We start from the raw sequence: 22,195 nt of genomic DNA, 5'->3' as shown, positions 1-22,195 counted from the left end.
CTCATTAGGTTGTCCAAAAGGCGACATGGCGGTAATCGTTCAGTTGTTCAAGGAGGGCCTATCTTTGCGCGCTCTTGAAAACACGTTCCTTCTGTAGAACATTCTACCAAACCGCAAATCAGACGCCAACGATGACTGCCAACACACGAGACGCACTCCACTTGCAACGCAACACAACACAACAGAACAGGTGCATCACATCCCGTTTTCTCATTATCCTCTTCCGATCGTTGCCGCCCTCTCAGCCTCATCGTGCCCTCCTGCCCTGCGGATCCTTTTTGTCGGCGTACGTCTGACACCGATCGCTGCCCAAATATGATGATGACGACGACGACGGCGGCGGCGGCGGCGGCAGCCGGCACGAATATGAATTTGCAAAATTTTCGACGGCGGATGTGAGCCCTCTTTCATTGAGACTCCGAGTCGCTCGGTGTGCCGCCCTGTCCTTGCGCGCCTTGCCCATTCGACCCCCCCCCTCTTTGCGATGATGTTATATATCGTTGCCGTCGTCGCTTCACTTCGAGGTTCGGCGCGAGAAACGCGATGCTTTCCTTGTAATCTTTTATTTATTGTATTATATTTGCACTCTCTTATTTCAATCGGTTTCTGAACGATCGACTCGTCGCGTTGCGACCTTCTTTCTGCAGTCCGTTGCACCCACCACAAAGAGGCAGACCAAAGCGACCTTACTTTACGATCATTGTCCAAAGTCATGCAGGAAAACGATTATTCTTTGGCGGGGCACAGAGGAGCAGACGTTTCTCTAACGAAGTTGGATAGTGAGTGACATTATCGGCGAACTACACAATTTTAAAAACGTGTAATAGATTTTTTTTCGGGGATGTTAACTTCATCAACCAAAGAACCAACAGATGGCGACTGTGTTTCACCTTTCATCGCAAAAACAGTCCACAAAACATGTTACGCCGCTTTGTCTGTGGTTAACTGTTGTTAGTTGTGGCGGCATCCCGGGTCCTCCAGTTCAAGTTGTTTTGCATCTTGAGGCAACCGGGCGGCGGCCTCACGGCAATAATGACCGTCTTTGACGATGCAATGGATGCAAATTCCGAAAAAAAAAAAACGGAACAATAATGCAAGTTGCAAAAATCCAGACACAAAAACAACGCACCCATCCTTGCGTAGTTGTTTGACGATGAGTGGTCGGTGTCGGTGGATGCAAATGAGGGATATTTTTTCAGGGGAATAGAGTGATGCAAAGTAATTTTGGGAATAAACGATAGTCTATTTCGAATATAATTCTGATTCGATTATTTTATGCAGCAGTTTGTTATTCATTGATCGGAGGTATTCGAGTTCTGAGAAGAGTCAAGTTGAAGAAAGGTGAATTTGAAATACTAAAATCTGTGAATATGAAAATATAGACTTGTGCCATAAGGAATATTCAATGCATTAAAGGATGATTTCGATTTCGTGAAAAAAAAAAACATTTCCAGATAATTGCATTATACATTCTTCTTCCGGAATCTCTCAATGCAATTTTTCTTCTCAATATTCGTAGGACAGTCCTTTCGAAAAATCCTCAAAATTATGTTCATAAAAAACATGGGTTTTTCTTTCTTACGTTATGTTAATGTTAGTGTACGGGCTTGGTGGTCATATAACTACCGCTTCTGCCTCATACGCAGGAGGTCGTGGGTTCAATCTCAGGCCCGTTCCATTCCTCCTACTTTGTATCTTTTCATATATTTCTCATGTTCTAGCAATCGCTAAAACTGGAAATGGGCTTTCATACAGTTTCCATCTTCTATCCCTATAACTTGATTAGGTGTAGTAGGTTACTGTTAGAATTCGAAATGAGCGAAGAAAAGTTCGTTTCGGATCCAATTAGAATATAATACTACATCACCCTTTCATAACTATCACATTGGCAACCCGTTAACCAAGACGAACCTCTGCCATAAAACCTTATCCCCAAGATTCCAATAAAATTCCGCAGGAACTCGTGGCGAGTGCAGAGGTGTTCTCGGCTTACAGTGGGCGAGTGACTGCATCATCAATTCCTTCCCATCCCTGATGATCGTGAGGACGTGGCCAACGCCGTTATCGACTATCCAAAATACTAGAGCTCTCGGACTGTGCACATTGAAGTTGGATAGCAAATCCCATGCTTTCATCCATTGGTTCCCTGCGCAATTGCGATTGTTCAGGTCGATCACGGAGTAGCAACTACGAAATGCACGGTCATCATGCTCATGCTCATGCTTACGTTTTGTTGATGTTAGTGGTTGGAAAGGCGCATTATTTGAAATTAATCTGTTCTTTACAAATGAAAGTTGATTTGACAGGAATTTTAACCAAACTACAAAGCACAATGTCATCATAGCAGCGGCGGCTATCGGGGGCAGGGCTATCATACCAGATTTATCTGGCACTGTCAGACTTTTTAGCACGAAATAGAATAAACCATCCAAAATGGCGAGATTCAACGGATTTCCGTGATTTTACATTTCAAACTTTTAATTCGGAAGGCATATTATGAACACTTAAGCAAATTTTTCGCTTCGGAGGTCTTTATGGCATAAACATTAAAATAGCGAAAAAATAGAACTTTCATATAAGCGCTTGATAATCATACTTGATTAAATGTAACTATCAATACTTGATTTTATTCTATCAAACTTTGTCGCAAATGCCGAACACTCATGATAGTAAAATTTGTCTCATATTCCGATTCAAATAATGCACTAAAATGCAAAATTTCAACGTTTTTCCATTGTTGAACCATTATGTCCTTGAACTTTACGCCTGCTGAAAAAATTTGATAATTTATGCACTTATAATGAAATGTTTCAGACAAATCTCCATGTAATAAGTGTTCGAGATTTGAGTTAAAACGGTATTATTCAACTATTAATTTTTATCCAAAAGTTCAGATATCAAATGGTTTCGGAATTAGTCGAATTTCGTTTTGGCATACCCCAGGTAAGACTTCTTATTTTGAGCTTCGTTTGTTTGCACATCGCATCAAAATCCAATTTTAGAAGTACAGTACAGAGGACAGTTTTTGTTCTTTTCTCCGCTGCCGCACATGATTTTGAGATGTGCTGAAACCAAGATTTATTTACATTTATGCCTTCGCGAGGTGATGGCTAAGGCGGAAATTGTGGTAGCTATTTTTTAACTCTGTCGTTATAAGCATGTGGGATACATAAAATAAAAATGGAAACTTCGCCTTCTTACAGTTACTTTGAGTTAAAATTAAAAACGAATCCCGTCAATATCAATGAAATGTCGTAGATTTTCGTAATTCCTTCCGTGTTATCGTTTCCAACGGAATTTTAGGATATTTCCTCGTACGAAAATCACGAGTTTGTTTGAGTACACCTTGAAAAACTAAAATAAGATTTATATGGGAATGTCGCATGGGCAGTTCACAACGCGCATTTACGTCTACTAGGCAGGACAAAGTCTGCCGGGTCCACTACATCCAACCGTCGGAGCTCTCAAAATTGTTAGATTCTTATACAATACTTGTATAAGGACCTAACATTTTCGCTTATGCTCAGTTCGTATACAGGTTTTGTTAGATTCTTATACAGAATTGTTAGAAAAAATCTAACAACCGCCGGTTGGGGTTATTGGAAATAAATCGGTTCTATTGAGGACCACCATTTTATGTAAGAGCACGCGCTGCCATGTTTTTCTGCCCCATGAATGGCGTCTATAACGATTCAGCGGTGAATCTTCAACTGTCTTCAATTTTTAATGTCAACAGCAGTCAAAAGAAATTCTTAACGCCTCTCTGAGAAGTTATGAATGGTGAGTGAAAATCATTTTTTTTCCTTCTTTATTAAAGAGGTTTCTAGCTCTTGGCTGTGTGAGTGAAAATCATTTATAACTTCTCTGTTCTAACTTTTCGCAGTACGAAGGTGATTGATAAGAGAGTAGTCAAATGACTCGTTTGACCAATTGACATATTCGGCCGAACGACATATTCAGCTGAATGACTTTTTCGGCTACATGACCTATTTGGCCGAATGACATATTCGGCCAAATAACCTATTCGGCCGTATGACCCGTTCGGCCGGATGGGTTTCGGCTTAATAGTTTGTTCGACACATGGCTTCCGGCCGAATGAGTTTCGGCCAAACAACCCTTCCACGCTAAAAACAGTTAAAGCTCAAGTATTTTCATTATTGTATGAAAAAACATTAACTGCAACTGTTTTCAACAACTAGTTTTCGAGAAATTAAGAGTTTAAAGTAGGTGGACGAAAATTGGGATCTGGGCGATTTACGTGTGCCGATTATTTGAACAATTTCTAAAAAAATATAAGTCCTTAACCTTCGGGGACTCGCGCCGTTGTAAAAAGTACAACACCTTCGAAAAAAGCACGCTTCTCGTTCACAACAGGACTAAGCGAGTCCCGGAAGGTTAAAAAATTATGAATGAATATGTTTCTTTCCATTTTTCTAAAGGCTTTACTCCCAAAAGGGGTTTGCGTAGAAATACCTGTTGAAATTAAATGGAAAGCACAGAAGTTTATCCAGATTTGCAATTGTGGTCAGTCACGGTTAGACGACGACTAACAAGCCTTTTCGGGAAGATTTTTTTTATTTTAAAGGCTCATTATTATTTTAAAAACACTTTCTATTTACTTCCCTTAATAAGGAAAACAATGAAAACTAAGGATGAATTACGCCTGCCCTCAGATGAGCGCTTAATTTACTTTGATCGCGTCATGCTGTACTACATTGTTTGTTCAAATTGCTATTGCGTCCGCCCTGATAGGACTCAGTTGAGCATTGAATTCAACCCCTACTCCCCTGAAAAAAATGCGAAAAAGAATCCACGTGTCTTGGAGGGACTCGAACCATCAACATCCTACTGCTGCGTAGAACAGTCGCACTCACCAAATGCTTTAGCCAAGCAATCCGTTGGTATATCAGAGCGTAATTGATTCATATCTAATTCAATGCAAAATCTCTTCAATTGTGTACAAGTGGTGGGATGAAATAGTAGTTTCTGGCTTTATGACGAGTAGTTCCACAAACATAAGAACCATCAGATCAGAAAATAGTAAGGACTGCGTTTCAAAAAAAATCTTTAAAAATAGAAGAAATGAAGATTAATTAAACAAATCTGTTCTGGATACTTCATAAAATTATTCCGAAATATCTTACAGCATTCTTTTTGGGAACTTAGTCAAAACAATTTCGCACAATTTCCTGTGTCCAGAATTTACATCAGGCGCTGTAAATTTTTTGACGTAGGGTTAATCCTTTGAAATTTTGTACACTTACTTACTTACGGATCCTGTACACCTCAGGTGGTGGCAAGGGCCGACTTGAAAGATCTCCATCCTGAGCGTTGCCCGGCTATCGCTTTAACCTGTTGCCAGGTTAGATTTCTTCGCCGCCATGAGCCTCTGGGTCTGCCTCTGCTGCGATGTCCCGCTGGGTTCCAGTCTAATGCTTGTTTACAGATTTCGTTTCCGCCTCTACGTAGAGTGTGGCCGACCCAGGCCCACTTCTGATCCCGAATTTCGGTTGCTATCGGCCTCTGGTGACAACGACGATGGAGCTCGTTGTTAGAGATCAAGTTGTGAGGCCACCAGGCCCGAATTATATACCTCAGACATCTGTTGAAGAACACCTGCAGCCGTTGAGTGTTCTCCACTGATACACACCATGTTTCGCTAGCGTATGACAGCACAGATTTCACGTTAGAGTTGAAAATTCGTATTTTGGTGCGTTCACTTATCTGCCTGTTTTTCCAGATATTTCTTAAACTCGCAAAGGCAGCCCTTGCTTTCTTGATCCGTGCGCCTAGCCTATGTCGATTTTGGTACCGCCGTCTGACGCCATTTGGCTACCAAGATATTGGAAGCTTTCATCATTCTCCACTGGTTGCCTGGCTACTGTGAAACTGGAAGGAGTCACCGTGTTTACATCCAACGATTTGGTTTTGTTGACGTTGATGACTAAACCTGCCGAGGAGGAGCGCTCGGCAAGGTCGTTGAGCTTACTCTGCATATCAGAGCGCCGTTGCGCGAGGAGTGCAACGTCATCAGCCAATTCGAAGTCGTTTAGGTGTTCCATGGTTATAGGCTGCCATAACAGCCCGCGGTTTGGTTCACGGTCAATCGCATCTACCAGAATCTCATCGATTACGATGAGGAACAGTAACGGTGTTAGAATACATCCTTGCCTCACACCAGCTACGATCCGGATAAGGTCGGACAGGACCCCATTGTGCATTTTGTACAGTAAGGGTACAATGTTTGCCTTTTTTCTATGAACATGGGGAAATGTTTTCAAAAAATAGACTCGGAAGAACGACATACATAATTGTAAAAGAAAGGATGAAAATCAGAATTTTTCGCATAGTGCCATATAGAAAAGTTGTGGAATGAATTGTTAATTCTTCTGATTCCCTGTATAATAAAACGTTAGATGAATATTTGGCCGCTGATCGTGAAACAGAAAATGGAGGCACAAGTTTTTTGCCTTTCTCGTATACTAAGTATACGTGAAGGCTATATGTTCGCTCCAAAAACTTTTTATAGAAGGCACGGAGACCCACAGTATCATATACCAATCAACTCAGCACGACGAATTGAGGTGATGTCTGTGTGTGCGTATGTGTGTGTGTGCGCACCAAAACAGCAAAAAGTCTAGCTCACTTTTTTTGTACTTACCCTTGACCGATTTCTTCGCAACAGATTGCGTTTGACGCAGTATTCTGCCCCATTATTACCTATTGAAAATTGGCCGGATCGGACAATGGGTTTGGTAGTTATGGCCAAAATACTTATTCTCATAAAAAAGCGCGTTAAAAAGTCTCGCTAACTTTTTTTGTACTTACCCTGAACCGATTTTCTCGCAACAGGTTGCATTCGACGCAGAATCTTGTCTCATTATTTCCTATTAAAAATTGGCCCAAAATTTCGCCCAAAATACTTTTTTACCGCACGAGAAAGGCATCATCACCGCTAGGTGGTTTAATCTGGGTTTTTGTACGTCGCGTCGCTAATATGTTCTGAGAGTGGTTGATTTTTTTTTAACGCAAGTCAATTTTCTACGTCCGTGATATGGCCAAAATAGTTTAGTCAAAATCTGGATTACGCACATTTTATGTACAGAAGAATAGGCTGACCAGATCATTTCCGTAAAAAAACGGGACGAACGCGCTTGCAAAACGGGACATGCCATAAAACCTTGTGATAAAATTCAAGAGCTGTGGAAATTTCAAAATTTTTGAGCTTAATCTCCATTTTCCGTTAGAGAAATTAATTTTTTTTAGAGTGATTCATTTAGCCCTCTATTGTATTACGTTAGTAGTGGAAAAATACTAAACTAGAAATGTTTTACTCTTCAAAGGGATGCGGACAAAAACAACGAAGTCTTTTTTTTGCATCTTTAGATATTTAAAAAAATGTGGAAAATTGAAATTTTATTTGAATCTACTTTTAGGCATGCATTGAGGATTTTTTTTATTAAAAAACTTTTTCAATTGACCTTTCACGTCAAAGTTTTTATTCGCTCAATCGATTCTTTAGCTTATTTAAGGTCAACTTTCCCAAAGAATCCATGTTTTTGAAGCCTCTAACTATTTTAAAATCGAAACCAAAAACCGAGAAAGTGCTCACGTGTGGATTGGCCTGAAAAATTCACCCGATGTTCGTTCAAAATCGGGCCAATCTTAAAAAAAACAGCACTTTAAAGATTTTTGTTTTCGATTTTAAAAATAGTTAGAGGCTTAAAAAATATGGATTCTTTGGGAAAGTTTACCTTAAATAAGCCAAAGAATTGACTGAGAAAATAAAACGAGATACAATTTTTGGCGGGAAAGGTCAATTTTGAGAAATAGAAAATAATAAACAATAGTCAACCTTCCCAAGGCCAGTTTTGAGTATTAGAAAGCTAAGAAAAAATAGTTTTAAGACAAAAAAAAACAAATGACAAATGCGAAAATAGCAATAGGGTGGAATTATTGATTTCCGGTGCAAAGGATTTCATAGATATCAGGCGGCTACGAATAAGAATAACAAGAATCTCAAGAACGTTAATTAATTGTAATTTTAATGGTTTCCATGAATATGGTGGCGTATAAGAATAATTAAAATGTACATAATCAATAAACAGTCCTTTTGGATCGAAATTGATTTAGATGACGCTAAAAGTAGTATCACATCTCGGAAATCGTGTCCATTGATTTTGTTCCCATGTGTTCCCAAAAAAAGCGGGACTCATGAAATTTCGTCGTGAAAAGTAAAAAAATCCTGACCAATCTATAGTCTGGGTTACAGTTCATTGATTGTTAAAACCTTAAGAAAAATCGACCAATGAATAATACAGAAAGGCACAGATAGCATTCTTTTAAAAGCAATACTAATAACACATTACACAACATCTCAAATGCTTTTGATGGGTTTAGTCCACTTTCTGTGTTGAGAGATGAGCCAGCCGAGGGCTGCAAATCTTTTTAATAAAGACACAAGAAAAAAAACACTTTCTCTTTCTATGTATTTGATTTTAGATTCCTGCTTAAAATATTGAATTTATTTAAATAATATTTTGGAGCTTTTGGGGAGAATCAATGAAAAAACGAGACAAATTGAGGATTTTTTAGATTACGCCGAGACAGCGGGACGTATGGTGAGCCTAAGAAGAAACCAAACTGCAGTGAGGAGCAGAATACTGTCGCAAAGAGGCGTGCACACAAGTTTTGCATAATAAAAAGTTATAAATTTGAATACCACTCCAGATCTGCGATCAATCGAATCAAAATTGTTTAATTTATAGTGCATCCTAGTAGATTGAATAGATATCGACATGACAAGACATAGCAGAGGAAAGTCGTTCGATTGGGGTACGTCTGGTGATTATAGAAATCGGGGATGGAAGTACAGGTGGATTTCTTTTCCAATAAAACAAGCTAATCACCCGGTGATAAAAATCGTCCTAATAAGTTACACAATTGTTCGTATAGAAACAATTTGAATTTGACGGGAGAAAGAGCCTGGTTGAACAATATTCAATTTGATTACGATAGAACAGAATAAACAATTCGATCATGGTTGGAGGAACATCACACGTTGGGTAGATGCAATTCTTCTTGTATTAAATATTATTCATTAGAGATAAGTGAGAAAACTACTTACTAATGAGTTAAAAGTTTTTATTTTATACTTAATGTTGAATACTTTAAGCTTATTTTTCAGGTACTTTATTTTTACTAATGTACACTTTTCGTCTTGTGGTGCACACTACCCCAGGGCTACCCAGATTTTGAATTCAGCTTGTGGAATGAGTTATTGACAAACTACTAAATGATCGAACGCAAATTACTAAATGATCGATAACATCCTTGCCCTTCCTCTCACACTGTTGACAAATCGACCCAAATTGTAGAAAAAAAAAACAGATTTGGGTCGAATTTGCAGTAGTGTGAACCAAACAGCATGAAAAATATGAGTAGATCTGGAATAGCGTGTATGCAGTGAACAAGGTAGGTTCGTAAGAAAAAATACACTTCAAGAATGACGCTAGATCGATTCAGATAAATCGTGATTAATCTGATCAGTTTCTTCATACTAATTTCAAAATATTATCTCTTAATTCTTCTCGATATTCTCACTAACTCGACGGTCCCTTCCAGTTCACTGTATATGCCAAGATTTGATACAGAATTGGCAAGGTCCTGCTACAGAATTATAAGAAAACATGACTTCCGCTTTTAAACTAGTATTCCAAATTCCTGATCCAGTTCGATGAAACTTTATCGTCCGAACTTCAACTGAACCAATTATGCACCAGAAACCAGTGCAAATCGCTATAATTATTACCCAAAGAGGAATACGGCATTTAGCGCGCACAAACACCGATGGCGACAAACTGGTGCACCTTTGGCAGCTTCCCGCAGCTCCCTTCCACAGCCGCCATTGACTGGTGGTGGCGTTTAGGCGGCCCCTTTGATCTTCGCTCGAGCACGTTGCTCTCTCGAATATGTAGTCAGGTATTCCGACCTAGAGCTCCTTTATAGTAGGTACCTATCTAGCGTGATGGCGTTCGCCGACGACAGCAGCCATCCCCAACCCAAGACTGCTGGCGAGTGAAGAATGAAGATAACGAATGAGTGGACGACAACGACGACGCACATCAGAAGATGATTAATGATGCTGATCGGGATGGGGCCGGGCAGATTATTCCCCGTTGTCTGCCGCGATTCAGAATATCTACACTGACTGGTCCCGACTGCGGAGATCAGAGGAACCCGATCGTGTGTGTGAGTGTGTGTGCGCCGGCCGCAGCTGTCGATCGTGCGCGCAAAGTGCAGTACGTTTCAATTAGAGCGCATCGTTGCATTCCGTGAAACGATTGTCGTTCTCGCGTTTATCCGATGCTAACAACTGCTCGTCGCCGTCGGTCTAGGGAGGAATTTAGCACCATGCAAGGCACACACCTCTCCATCATCGAGGCCCGTGCGGATGATAACGAGCCGCTTCCGAAGATGTCGTCGGTTGGCGTACGGCGGACGTGCAATAAACTGATGAGGCAGCCAGTCAGTGTAGCGACTTCAGAGGCGGCGGCGGCAAGCTTGTGGGCTCGGCCTACTTAGTTCTTGTTTGAAGCGGTCTACGTCTACGACGACAGCGATGGCGACGACGAGATTCGGTGTTTTCTTTGTCGGCATCGGTTTACAAGATCTCGTGTAAAGCATGGCACGGAACACAAATATCTACTTATGTTTATCTCGATGGGGTTCTCCAATGCTTCGTTTCAGTTACAATTTTTACGAGTAAGAATTTTGAGACAATGTTTGTTGTTTGGGTTCTGCTTGGCTGGTTGCGTTTGTATGATATTTTTGGAGTTATATTATGAATTTGTGTGCTGAACTATTTTATTTTTAATTGATAGAACAGATGCAATTTGTGTTTGAAGTATTTATCTAATTTTGATTTTCCCCAATCGTATCAAGAAAGACTAGTTGCTTGTCAGCGTCCCCTAGTCCTGATTACATTTGTGTGGTATTCCAGAGAATCGTTAGTCCCCAAACCTAGTAGAGCCTTCTACCATTAGCCGTCCATATCCATAAGTTGATGAATATGAATGTTACCAAGAAAAGCACATCACCTAACTGGCGAACTACACCGAAAACCTAGTCCGCGAATTCGCACTTGCGTGCCAGTGCTGCCCATTTATGCGTAGTCTTCTCTGCAAAGCTACGCGACGAACCTTCGGTGGCTGTTGCACGCAGTTCACGCAGCAGCAACAAACTACTACGCAGAGCCCCTCAACCGAACCGCCGCGCACTCAAAACCACCCCGCACCCAAGAAAAAATCGTACCGAAGAAAAAAACGTAAACACTGTTTTGGCGGAATCTTTGATCAAAACGCGAGCAAGGAGCCCCCGATGCCATCACATCAAACAAACGGTGCCGACAATTTATATGTATGAGATAGGCCATTCTTAGCCTCAGCGTATACGAGCGCGCGGCGGCCCGCGCAGTTCTTCAGCTCTCTGTGGCTTTTCTTGGTTTCTCGATAAACTACCTGGGCGCTGCTCGCGCGATATTCATCGCGTGGTTGTGTTCGGGCTCTCACCAATGTAGAATTTCGGTTTGTGTTGGGTAAGGGTTCCGGAAGGTTTCCGTGGAGATGTTTCGATGGAATAATGAATCTTCACTTTTCTTGAGTTGTGGTTGAGTTGAGTTCATGCTTGCTCGGAAGTCACTCAGAGGCAATTATGGAAACATAAAATTCCACCAAACTGGCAACCTTGATTGCTCTCAGATGTCTTTCGCCATGCGCAGGTATTTGTTCTCTCTCTCTCTCTCTCTCTCTCTCTCTTTTTTCGCTCTTTGCTTCTTGGTGCGGTATGGCAGGAAATGGGGCATCTTCGGGATGGATGGTGTTGAAGTGGTTGTTTTTCTCCCTTTTTGCTTTGTGCCAGTCATTTGGCTCCACTTGCATCTTCGATGCATTCACTTCGTTCTAGCCCGGCCAAGTCCCTACTAATGGATTTCAATATGATGCAAAACGGCATTCTTAGAGGATGGGTAAGAATATTTTCAATAATGTTCAACGAAAAATGTTCTAACGATTTGAAGTATTGATTGTAAAATGAATATAAATTGTAAAATGCCTGATTGTTTGGTATTGAATTGAAACCTCACTGTTATTTATATATGTACTCTGATACTCTTATAGAATACCATGAACAGTTATTTGTGTTACTCATTGCGGTGTAATTTAGGACTTTAGGAAATCTGTTCAGCAGTTGTCTGATGTTAGACGCCTGGATGGCCACTGCGTGAAAATGCTGTTGCCAAAGTATCGCTTTTTGTCGGTCTTTGATGATGTTAGGAATAAACTAGTGGGCCATTACTATGCGATAATGCCAATAAAAACTATCGTCGGAAACCTGTGACGACTGAATAGACCGTAGATCTTAAAAAAATACTTAAATTGCAAAATTTCAAATCGGGGTAGATTTATATGCATGAAGCAGTTTGAATAATCTGATAAATTGATAAGAGGACTCGTAGAAATTGGCACTTGCAGTACAACCAGAATTTATTAGACTCGAGTGTGGAGATTGATTTTATTGATATCAATATATTTTCTAAAAAGGCAGTTTCAGATTTATTCTATTTTAACAACAATTAGATCGTGTTACTCGAATGTTTTGAAATAATTTACGATTGACAGTTCGATGGTTATTTTCTCTATAGGTTTAAATAACCCGGCTCCAGAGCATGGTTAGATTTAACACTTAGATAGTTAAACTTGTTTGGAAAAAACTGTCGCCAAATTCCCTTTTGTTCCAAATAACTATATTAAAATGAAAACAATTAAAAAAAACTCTCCTTGGATTTGTTAATGAATTTTTTGAAATTCCTTAGAATTTTCTGGAAATTTCATTTATGTTAATAGTTGCCCCTTCAAATTATTATTTTTGGGCAAAAAAAAATCGTGTGAGCTACTGGAGTTGATTTTAGTTTTTAGCTAACGCGATTTTGTTGTGTTGATTCAATCAGGGAATATAGTTATCCCCCTCGAAATTCAAACAATTAGTCGCTGAGTTTTCTCGATTTTTTGTGATCGATACACCACAAGTACATGCAGTGCAAATTGTGGGCCCATATTTTTTGATATTCTATACCAACTTAGTTTAGGCTTGATGTTTCTTCATTAGAGTTGCTTCAGAAAGTTTTTCATTGTGATTTTTGAGATTATTAGATCCAAATGATGAGTATCATCTCTATCATAAGGTTCAATTTACTGAGTAGTTATTGGAACAGAAGAAAGCTGGTGCTCATCACATGGGAAGGATAGTCATGTTTAGTATTTTTAGCATAGAATACCAGTCCACTCTTATAAGTAAGAAACACGATTGTAAAAACTTTAAGTGTTATGTCTTGTGTCGCGTCGCGTTTCTTATAAAAGTCGTGTCGGTCTGATATACCAGTCCGCTTCAAATTCAAATTCAAGTTCTACTTAGACATTTCATAATAATCATAATTATAATTAAAATGCAATCTGCAATCTATTCAAACTCTTTTTAATTTAAGTTGTTTGATTCTCCGTTGCTTTCTTATTGAGAATTGGCGTTGCTCATTGTTGTAGATACCTCCGTGTCCCGATGTGCAGCTGAGACTTTGAACTCAGTTTCCGAACACCATTTTGTATTTTTTATGTACGTCCATTCGGCGGATTTTGTTGCTTCAGCAATTGTAATATCACCCTCATTAATTGTTGTGACGATATTCTTTGGGGTGGTTTTGAGAGTTGGTCGTACTTGTGAACTTGGAATTTTCTTTGTTCTAGGAATAAATGGCAAAATATCAACATTTGAACAAGCGTGCTGCTGAAAGCCACCGCCACGTTCGTTTGCACGCCTTAGGGTAAGACGGTATAATGCGCCCCACCTGTCCAAAACGCCCCCCTTTGATTTCTAGAAAACTATAACTAATTAAGGGTCAAAATCAGTTGATACCTATAAGATATGCCCGATATGCCCTTACCAACTGGACACAAGCGCAGCGAGCCTGCAGCAGTCTTCCAAAATGTACTGAAACGATGGCTGATTCTGTATCTGTTTAGTTTCGGCTTCGCTTCGGACCGACCGGGGCTCACCTAATTGGCGAACCGATTTAGCCCTTTTCTTACTATTTCATTCTTCGGCTGGAAGGTTTTTTTTTAAATAGTATTAGCCAAACATATCATTTGGTCGTACAAAATATCATTGACCGAAAAATGTTATTTGCTGAATGGGTCATGTGGCCAAAAATGTCGAGCAGTTCGGCAAAATCGCCCCATCCGCCAGTCGACCAGTTCGGCTAAAGGGCATTTTCAGCCTCACTTCTTTTTCGGAAAAATGACACTTTCCACAAAATGACCCTTTCAGCATTTCAGCCAAACGATATTTTCGACAAAATGACCTACCGATTAGACGACTTTTTTTTGGCTAAATAACATGTTCGGCCAAACGACATTTCCGGCTCTATGTCCCTTTCGGCCCGATGGGATTTATATACACATGATTCATGATGTGTACATGATTCCCAAGGTTCCGGTCTAGGATCGTAATAATTTGTTCGCGCTGATGATTTGTTCGACCAAATTGCGTATTCGTCTAAAGAATTTACTTTCTGCCTTATCTGCCCACGATTTCATAGTTGACGTATCAACCATTCAAAATTTCAGCAAATTTGACTTGTTGCGCATTTACTAGGATAGTTTAACCGCTGCAACTTCGATTCGTTGCTGGTTGCAAACCTAATTTAAGTGTTTACGGGTTTTCCAAACCACAATCCATTTTCCAGCGGTCGTCCCAACGCGCTTTGTGGTTTTCCAAACCACAATCCATTTTCCAGCGGTCATCCCGACGCGCTTTGTGGTTTTACAAACCACAATCCATTTTCCAGCGGTCGTCCCGACGCGCTTTGTGATTTTCCAAACCACAATCCATTTTCCAGCGGTCGTCCCAACGCGCTTTGTGATTTTCCAAACCACAATCCATTTTCCAGCGGTCGTCCCAACGCGCTTTGTGATTTTCCAAACCACAATCCATTTTTCAGCGGTCATCCCGACGCGCTTTGTGGTTTTCCAAACCACAATCCATTTTCCAGCGGTCATCCCGACGCGCTTTGTGGTTTTCCAAACCACAATCCATTTCCAGTGGTCGTCCCGGCGCGCTTTATGATTTTCCAAACCACAATCCATTTTCCAGCGGTCGCCCCAACGCGCTTTGTGATTTTCCAAACCACAATCCATTTTCCAGCGGTCATCCCGACGCGCTTTGTGGTTTTCCAAACCACAATCCATTTTCCAGCAGTCATCCTGAAGTGCTTTGTGATTTTCCAAACCACAATCCATTTTCCAGCGGTCATCCCGACGCGCTTTGTGGTTTTCCAAACCACAATCCATTTTCCCGCGGTCATCCCGACGCGCTTTGTGGTTTTACAAACCACAATCCATTCTCCAGCGGTCATCCTGAAGTGCTTTGTGGTTTTCCAAACCACAATCCATTTTTCAGCGGTCATCCCGACGCGCTTTGTGGTTTTCCAAACCACAATCCATTTTCCGGCGGTCATCCCGACGCGCTTTGTGGTTTTCCAAACCACAATCCATTTTCCAGCGGTCATCCCGACGCGCTTTGTGGTTTTCCAAACCACAATCCATTTTCCAGCGGTCATCCCGACGCGTTTTGTGATTTTCCAAACCACAATCCATTTTCCAGCGGTCGTCCCGACGCGCTTTGTAATTTTCCAAACCACAATCCATTTTCCAGCGGTCGTCCCGACGCGCTTTGTGGTTTTCCAAACCACAATCCATTTTCCAGCGGTCATCCCGACGCGCTTTGTGGTTTTTCAAACCACAATCCATTTTCCAGCGATCTTCCGGACGCGCTTTGTGATTTTCCAAACCACAATCCATTTTCCAGCGGTCGTCCTGACGCGCTTTGTGGTTTTCCAAACCACAATCCATTTTCCAGCGGTCGTCCCGACGTGCTTTGTGATTTTCCAAACCACAATCCATTTTCCAGCGGTCGTTCCGACGCGCTTTGTGATTTACCAAACCACAATCATTTTCCAGCGGTCATCCCGACGCGCTTTGTGGTTTTCGAAACCACAATCCATTTTCAGCGTTCGTCCCGACGTGCTTTGTGATTTTCCAAACCACAATCCATTTTCCAGCGGTCATCCCGACGTGCTTTGTGATTTTCCAAACCACAATCCATTTTCCAGCGGTCATCCCGACGTGCTTTGTGGTTTTTCAAACCACAATCCATTTTCCAGCGGTCGTCCGGACGCGCTTTGTGATTTTCCAAACCACAATCCATTTTCCAGCGGTCATCCCGATTCAAAACCACAATCCATTTTCCAGCGGTCATCCCGACGTGCTTTGTGATTTTCCAAACCACAATCCATTTTCCAGCGGTCATCCCGACGTGCTTTGTGGTTTTTCAAACCACAATCCATTTTCCAGCGGTCGTCCGGACGCGCTTTGTGATTTTCCAAACCACAATCCATTTTCCAGCGGTCGTCCCAACGCGCTTTGTGGTTTTCCAAACCACAATCCATTTTCCAGCGGTCATCCCGATTCCAAACCACAATCTATTTTCCAGCGGTCGTCTCGACGTGCTTTGTGATTTTCCAAACCACAATCTATTTTCCAGCGGCCGTTTTGACGCGCTTTGTGATTTCCCAAACCACAATCCATTTGCCAGCGGTCGTCCCGGCGCGCTTTGTGGTTTTCCAAACCACAATCCATTTTCCAGCGGTCGTCCCGACGCGCTTTGTGATTTTCCAAACCACAATCCATTTTCCAGCGATCTTCCAGACGCGCTTTGTTGCAATACAAACCACATTGGCTATAATTCCTTTCAAATCTTTAAATACTGTATTTTTTCGAACATTAAACACTTGAACTCAACTCACCTTTTAAAATCAGCGCACGGTGGAGTAGCTAGAACAAATGGCTGGCCAAAAACCCTTTCTCGTTTTTCGAACTTTTGCATAGTATTATATTTTTAGAATATTCTTCAATAATATCTCCATTATATGTCATTGAAATTTTTATGTTTATTCCTTATTAGTTTTAATGACAACCTATCAAAAATTATGTTAATTTGATGGTTTTTAGCGTGCCGTAAATCAAAGATCAGATACCACTGCTGACTAATCAAAACAACACATATAATGTTAGCTTTATAGTACACAAAACATTATTTATAGACTGCCCTAGGACCTCCATGAGTTCAAATGAATTATATTTAACATTAGGATATTATTTCATAAACATAAATAACATGGAGTTTTTAACATTTTTTAACAAACTTCATTATTAAAAAAGTAGAAGTACTCCCTCGTATTCCGCTACGAGATTGTACACACAAGAAAATATAGGCTTTCATCTCTCCATTGCTGGTTAAAGATCATCCGCACTCGTCCGCAAACGAATTTGCGAGTAACTTCAAAATAGGTTGTTTTCATATTTTCCACCATTGTTTTCAACAGTATATAGGCAGAAAAATTCCGCAGATAGCTTTTTCTGGTTTTCGAGGCATTTGACACATAGACATGATTGAATACAACAGTAACATACTCTGTTTTTTGTTATTCATTCGTTCATTTGGTAGGCTCAAATGCTGTAGGGCGTTACGGAGCCGATTAAAAAAAAACTTTTTAATACAATTTTGTAACCTAACCCTCAAATAATAATGTTAGTTTGGGGCATCTGCTGCTCATTTAAATCTCTACAAAGCATAGCGCATGCTCTATTATCTTTCATCTCCTTCCCACTAACCAATCTTATGAAAAATCTAAATATCAATTGTATTGAATTTGGCGATTGCATTGACAACAGATATGTAAATCTCGATATAACTTAAATACATCATATTATGTATTATGTAGACAAGTTGAAGCAAAGAAATAATATGGGGTAGGGGAAAAACGGGCAAGTACCACTTCAAGCTAAATAGAAACAATTCGAATAAGCAGTCTACTTGGTCTTAAGTGAAAGAACCACTGGAGGCAACCTTGTACATAGGGCCAAAACAGGAAATAGAATGAAACATTTCCTCGCCAAAAATAATCGATCCTATGTTTTTGTAAGATAAAGATGATTTAAGCAAAAAGTTTATGAACGACCCATAAGGGTGCAAAAACAATAGCCAGACTTTTGTTTAATCAATTTCAAATTTTCCGATGCAACTGATGTTATGCGTGAGTAATCAGTGTTAATTGTACGTTCTGGGTAGCTTTCGCTGCTAAAAATATAATAAACTTGTGAAATGGGAGCTGAAAATCTAATGTTTTGTTTTGAATCGATTAATGTTTACCTTTCTGTAATAGGCCCTTATCAAATGCTACGCGAGATTTTTCATTTTCCACGTTTCTAACGCGAATTAAGGACAAAAATGTGTGAAAAAATGAACTGTCATGGAGCTGTCGCTTCTGTATCAGTTTAAAATTTCATTTTTGAACATATCAAGAAAGGTCATTTCTCACTGGTAGGTGAATTTGCACCTGTAAAAATGTTCGAAAATCGATTGTTACTAGGTTTTTGCATCATGAATGCAAAACCTACCAGAAAACGCCGAAATATAATTTTGTCCAGGATTTTGGTCCAGCTACCCCTTAGTGCAGCGTCAGGATACAAAAAACAACCTGGCAGGATCGCCAAAATGTGTGACTCCAAATGGCTGGCGCGAAATGTGGCGACAGCAGCTCTCTGTCGGTGCGTGTGCACGCCACGGAGATCTGACGAGAAGCAGAAGAGGCCGAGTCATGACTCATGGCTTGCTGCTTACCGATTGACACGCTGAGGTGGTAATATGTAATCACACGCTGAAGGTAACTTACTCAAACCCCACAGTTATGGTCTTCGACCAAATTACTTTCGGCCAAACGGCCCCTCTCAGTTCAAACATTTGATTTCAACCAGAAATCTTCGGATGTCAACAGGAAATCCTTCGAAATTTGTCGATTCGTTTGCCTAAATTATCATATTATGATCTGTTTGTTCACTAGAGTGATTCAAATTTTGACTTGTTCGTTCCTCTTAAACGATGATATTTGCTGTTTTATTAATCATCATAAATTTTTAGCTAATTTGGAAGTAACTAGACTGAGCACGTGCAGTTTGCAGTTTGTATTCCTGAAGTTCTTCTGATGCGGGTTTTCGGGTTTTGCTACAACGACTCAAATTGATAGCGTATGGCTATTGCGTCGACACTGGGGTCGCTTTTTATGCGCTTTTAATTTGGGTAATTTAGGTCAACCGAGAAATTGGTGAAATGTATCCAAAAGGCAATCTCAGTGTAGTAGCACTCCGGATTGTCTCGCACACTCAAAGGTTCCCACCGGTAGGCAGTGGATATTTTTGCATATTTCATAAATATTCTGTCTATCTCTATTGAAAAAATAATAATAATGCAACATTTGTCCTGGGAATCCGACGGAAATCCTTCAAGCTTACCGAAGGGAACCTCCAGGGATTCTGAAGGGAATTTCCAGGGAGTCCGAAGGGAATGTTCCATGAATTCCAGATCCTCCCGGGATGTCGATGGGAATGTTTCAGAAATTCCAACGGGAAAATTTCAAAGATTCCGAGGAACCATCCGTTCCAGGGATTCCAATGACAATCTTCTAGGGATCCTCCATCATCAAGGAATTCCGATGGGAATGTTCCAAGAGTTCCGTCGTGAATGCTCCAGGGATTTCGTGGGCAATGTTCCAGGAATATAGAAGAAAATCGTCGAGGGACTCCGAATTAATCCTCCAGGTATTCCGGAAAGGATCCTCCAACGCTTTTGAAAGGAATCCTTAAGGGATGTTGCAGGGATCGTTGAAGGATTCCAAAGCAATTCGTCGATGGATTCCGATGCAAATCATCAAGGATTTCCGAGGCAAAACGTCGAGAGACTCCGAATTAAATCTTCAAGGAATTCCGAAGAGAATAAATCCTCCATACATTATGAAGGGTATCCCTCACAAATATCCATAGGTATTCCTCAATGATACTAAAAAAAATCCAGTGTGAATTCTTCTGGATTCCGGTTGGAATACTTCGATGATTCTGAAAGGAATTCTTTAGAGATTCCAAAGAGAATTCTTCTCAGATTCTGATGGGAATTCCTCTCGAATTCTGATGAGAATCCTTCTTGGATGCTGATTGAAATCTTTCTCAGAAACAAGCTCATTTGTCCACTCATTTCATTATTTGTATTTGTATTTGTATGAATATGGGAGATATTTTTTGTTGTCTTCAAACCTTTTCAGTAATTCATTATGCTATATGTTGAAAATCGATATCACTGCCAACTAACTTTTAAAATCCTAGTAGGGCTAATTTTTTTCTAGGGGGGGCCAAACCCCCCATAGCCCCCTCCCCACCCATCTGATTTACGCCAATGCATGAACTCATCTCATCTTGTAATTTCCTTTGTTCATCTTTGACGGAGAGAGGGTGGTGTTCTCTTGGCCCGGCATGGTTTCATATTGGGTTAGTTTTGTGTCCACTTGTTATTCAACCAATTTTCTTGCATGATGTAGTTTTTTTTTTAGGATTTCAAGGTACTTCTATGTTTTTTTTTCCATTCTTTGCTTTTCCCTGTGGTATGTCGTTGAAAACTGATTACACTTATTTTTCAAAGGTCCGAACTTATTTGTCATTTCTTGAAGTTTAGATCTTGAAGGATAGGTATTTACATCACTTTAATAACGGTCTGTCAAAGGAAATCGAACCTGAGCCCCAAGTTCGCCGTCGATCCAAGAAAAACACCCAAATCACAGTATTTTCGTTTTTTTGCTGACATAGAGAGGATCCTCAACAGCAATCTCGACCGATCGATCCAAGATAGTCCCAGAGCTGGCATAATCAAAACATGCAAACAGTCTTCCCACGAACATGTGTGATGTTCAACACAAGTACATTTCCATCAACTCGTGTTGAACACTGAACATGGATTTTTAACGTACTCGAGTACAAAGGGAAACCCAGTACCTACCTAAACGAACTTGTACTTAAGTACAAAACTCATGTACAAACTTGCCTTCAGGTCCGAGAGTCGATCGACAAGAGACAAAGAGAATGAACAAAATGGAATTCGAAAACTGTGCACGCTGAAACGAAGATGCACAGTGATGGGTAGATCTGGAAGACTTTTTTTCGAATAATTTTCTAATGTTGCAAAACTTTTTTCACGACGTTAGTAACCAACTGACATGGATTTCCAACATAACGTAAACAATAATTAAGTTAACAGAAGATGTTGATAAATTTGAGTTCGATTCACATACCGCTATATAACTTTTGTTGAGCGTGTGCATTCCACAGGGAAGGAATAGAAAGCGCATAATTATAAATACTATGTACACTCATAGATCAGTGGTAAAATTTCTTGACTTTGTTAAAGTTTTTCTAATAAAGCTAAATTGTGTATTGTCACGCTTTTAGAAATGCTCCATCGGGAGAGAGCATTTCGTGTTGCACTATGGGACCGCTCACAAATTATGTAACATAAAATTGGGCGAATCCAGTCCTCTTCTTTGTAGCACATTATGTATGGACAATTTAGTTCTTTTGTCTGAATCGTAACCCTTGAGGCTATCCCCTTCCTCCCTCTATAGCGTCACGTAATTCATCCACAGCCCCCATGGATGCGCAGCATTGTTTTGTCAAAAACCGACTTCGTGTTGTAAAATACCATACATAACATATTACGCAATAGCCTCCACAGACTACCAGCTCTTTGACTTAATGGAGAGTATAGGTTGATATCAAAAATCACACATCTCATTTTATTTTAAAATGATATCAAATGACTATATACGTAATCTGTACAGACTATAACCTAGGAATGTAGAACTGAACCATTCCGAATGCCAACAACATTGTCCTCTCTTGTGAATATCAGAATTAACTCAACACGCAACAAGCGATTGACTTGAACGGCAACAAAATATGACAACATGATTGTTTTTCACGCATCTAGCTAAGTGACCGGTTTATGACGGTGTTTTCGGTTGAAAATTTTTTAGATGTCAATATTTCAATATAAAATCCGCACATCTATGAATTTGTTCACTGTCTATATCTGCTTTGTTTGAGAAGCTTCTGGAACGCTATTCAACAGCAAATTTTACAGCCAGAGTGTACATGTGTACTGTACAGATGTACAGTACATCGGTACAAAATGAAACTCGAACGCAAGT

General features: G+C 40.3%; 1 protein-coding gene across 1 annotated transcript in view; it reads left to right on the top strand.

Annotated features, from left to right (window-relative positions):
* LOC134210601 (palmitoleoyl-protein carboxylesterase NOTUM) overlaps positions 1–22,195 on the top strand; it is a 62,553-nt gene that overhangs the window by 25,181 nt on the left and 15,177 nt on the right. The window lies entirely within an intron of this gene.

The sequence above is a fragment of the Armigeres subalbatus genome, chromosome 2, assembly GCF_024139115.2.
Source record: "Armigeres subalbatus isolate Guangzhou_Male chromosome 2, GZ_Asu_2, whole genome shotgun sequence".
Lineage (NCBI taxonomy): Eukaryota > Metazoa > Arthropoda > Insecta > Diptera > Culicidae > Armigeres > Armigeres subalbatus.
The sequence above is the reverse complement of the archived record's forward strand: the minus strand, read 5'-3'. Positions and strand labels throughout refer to the sequence as shown.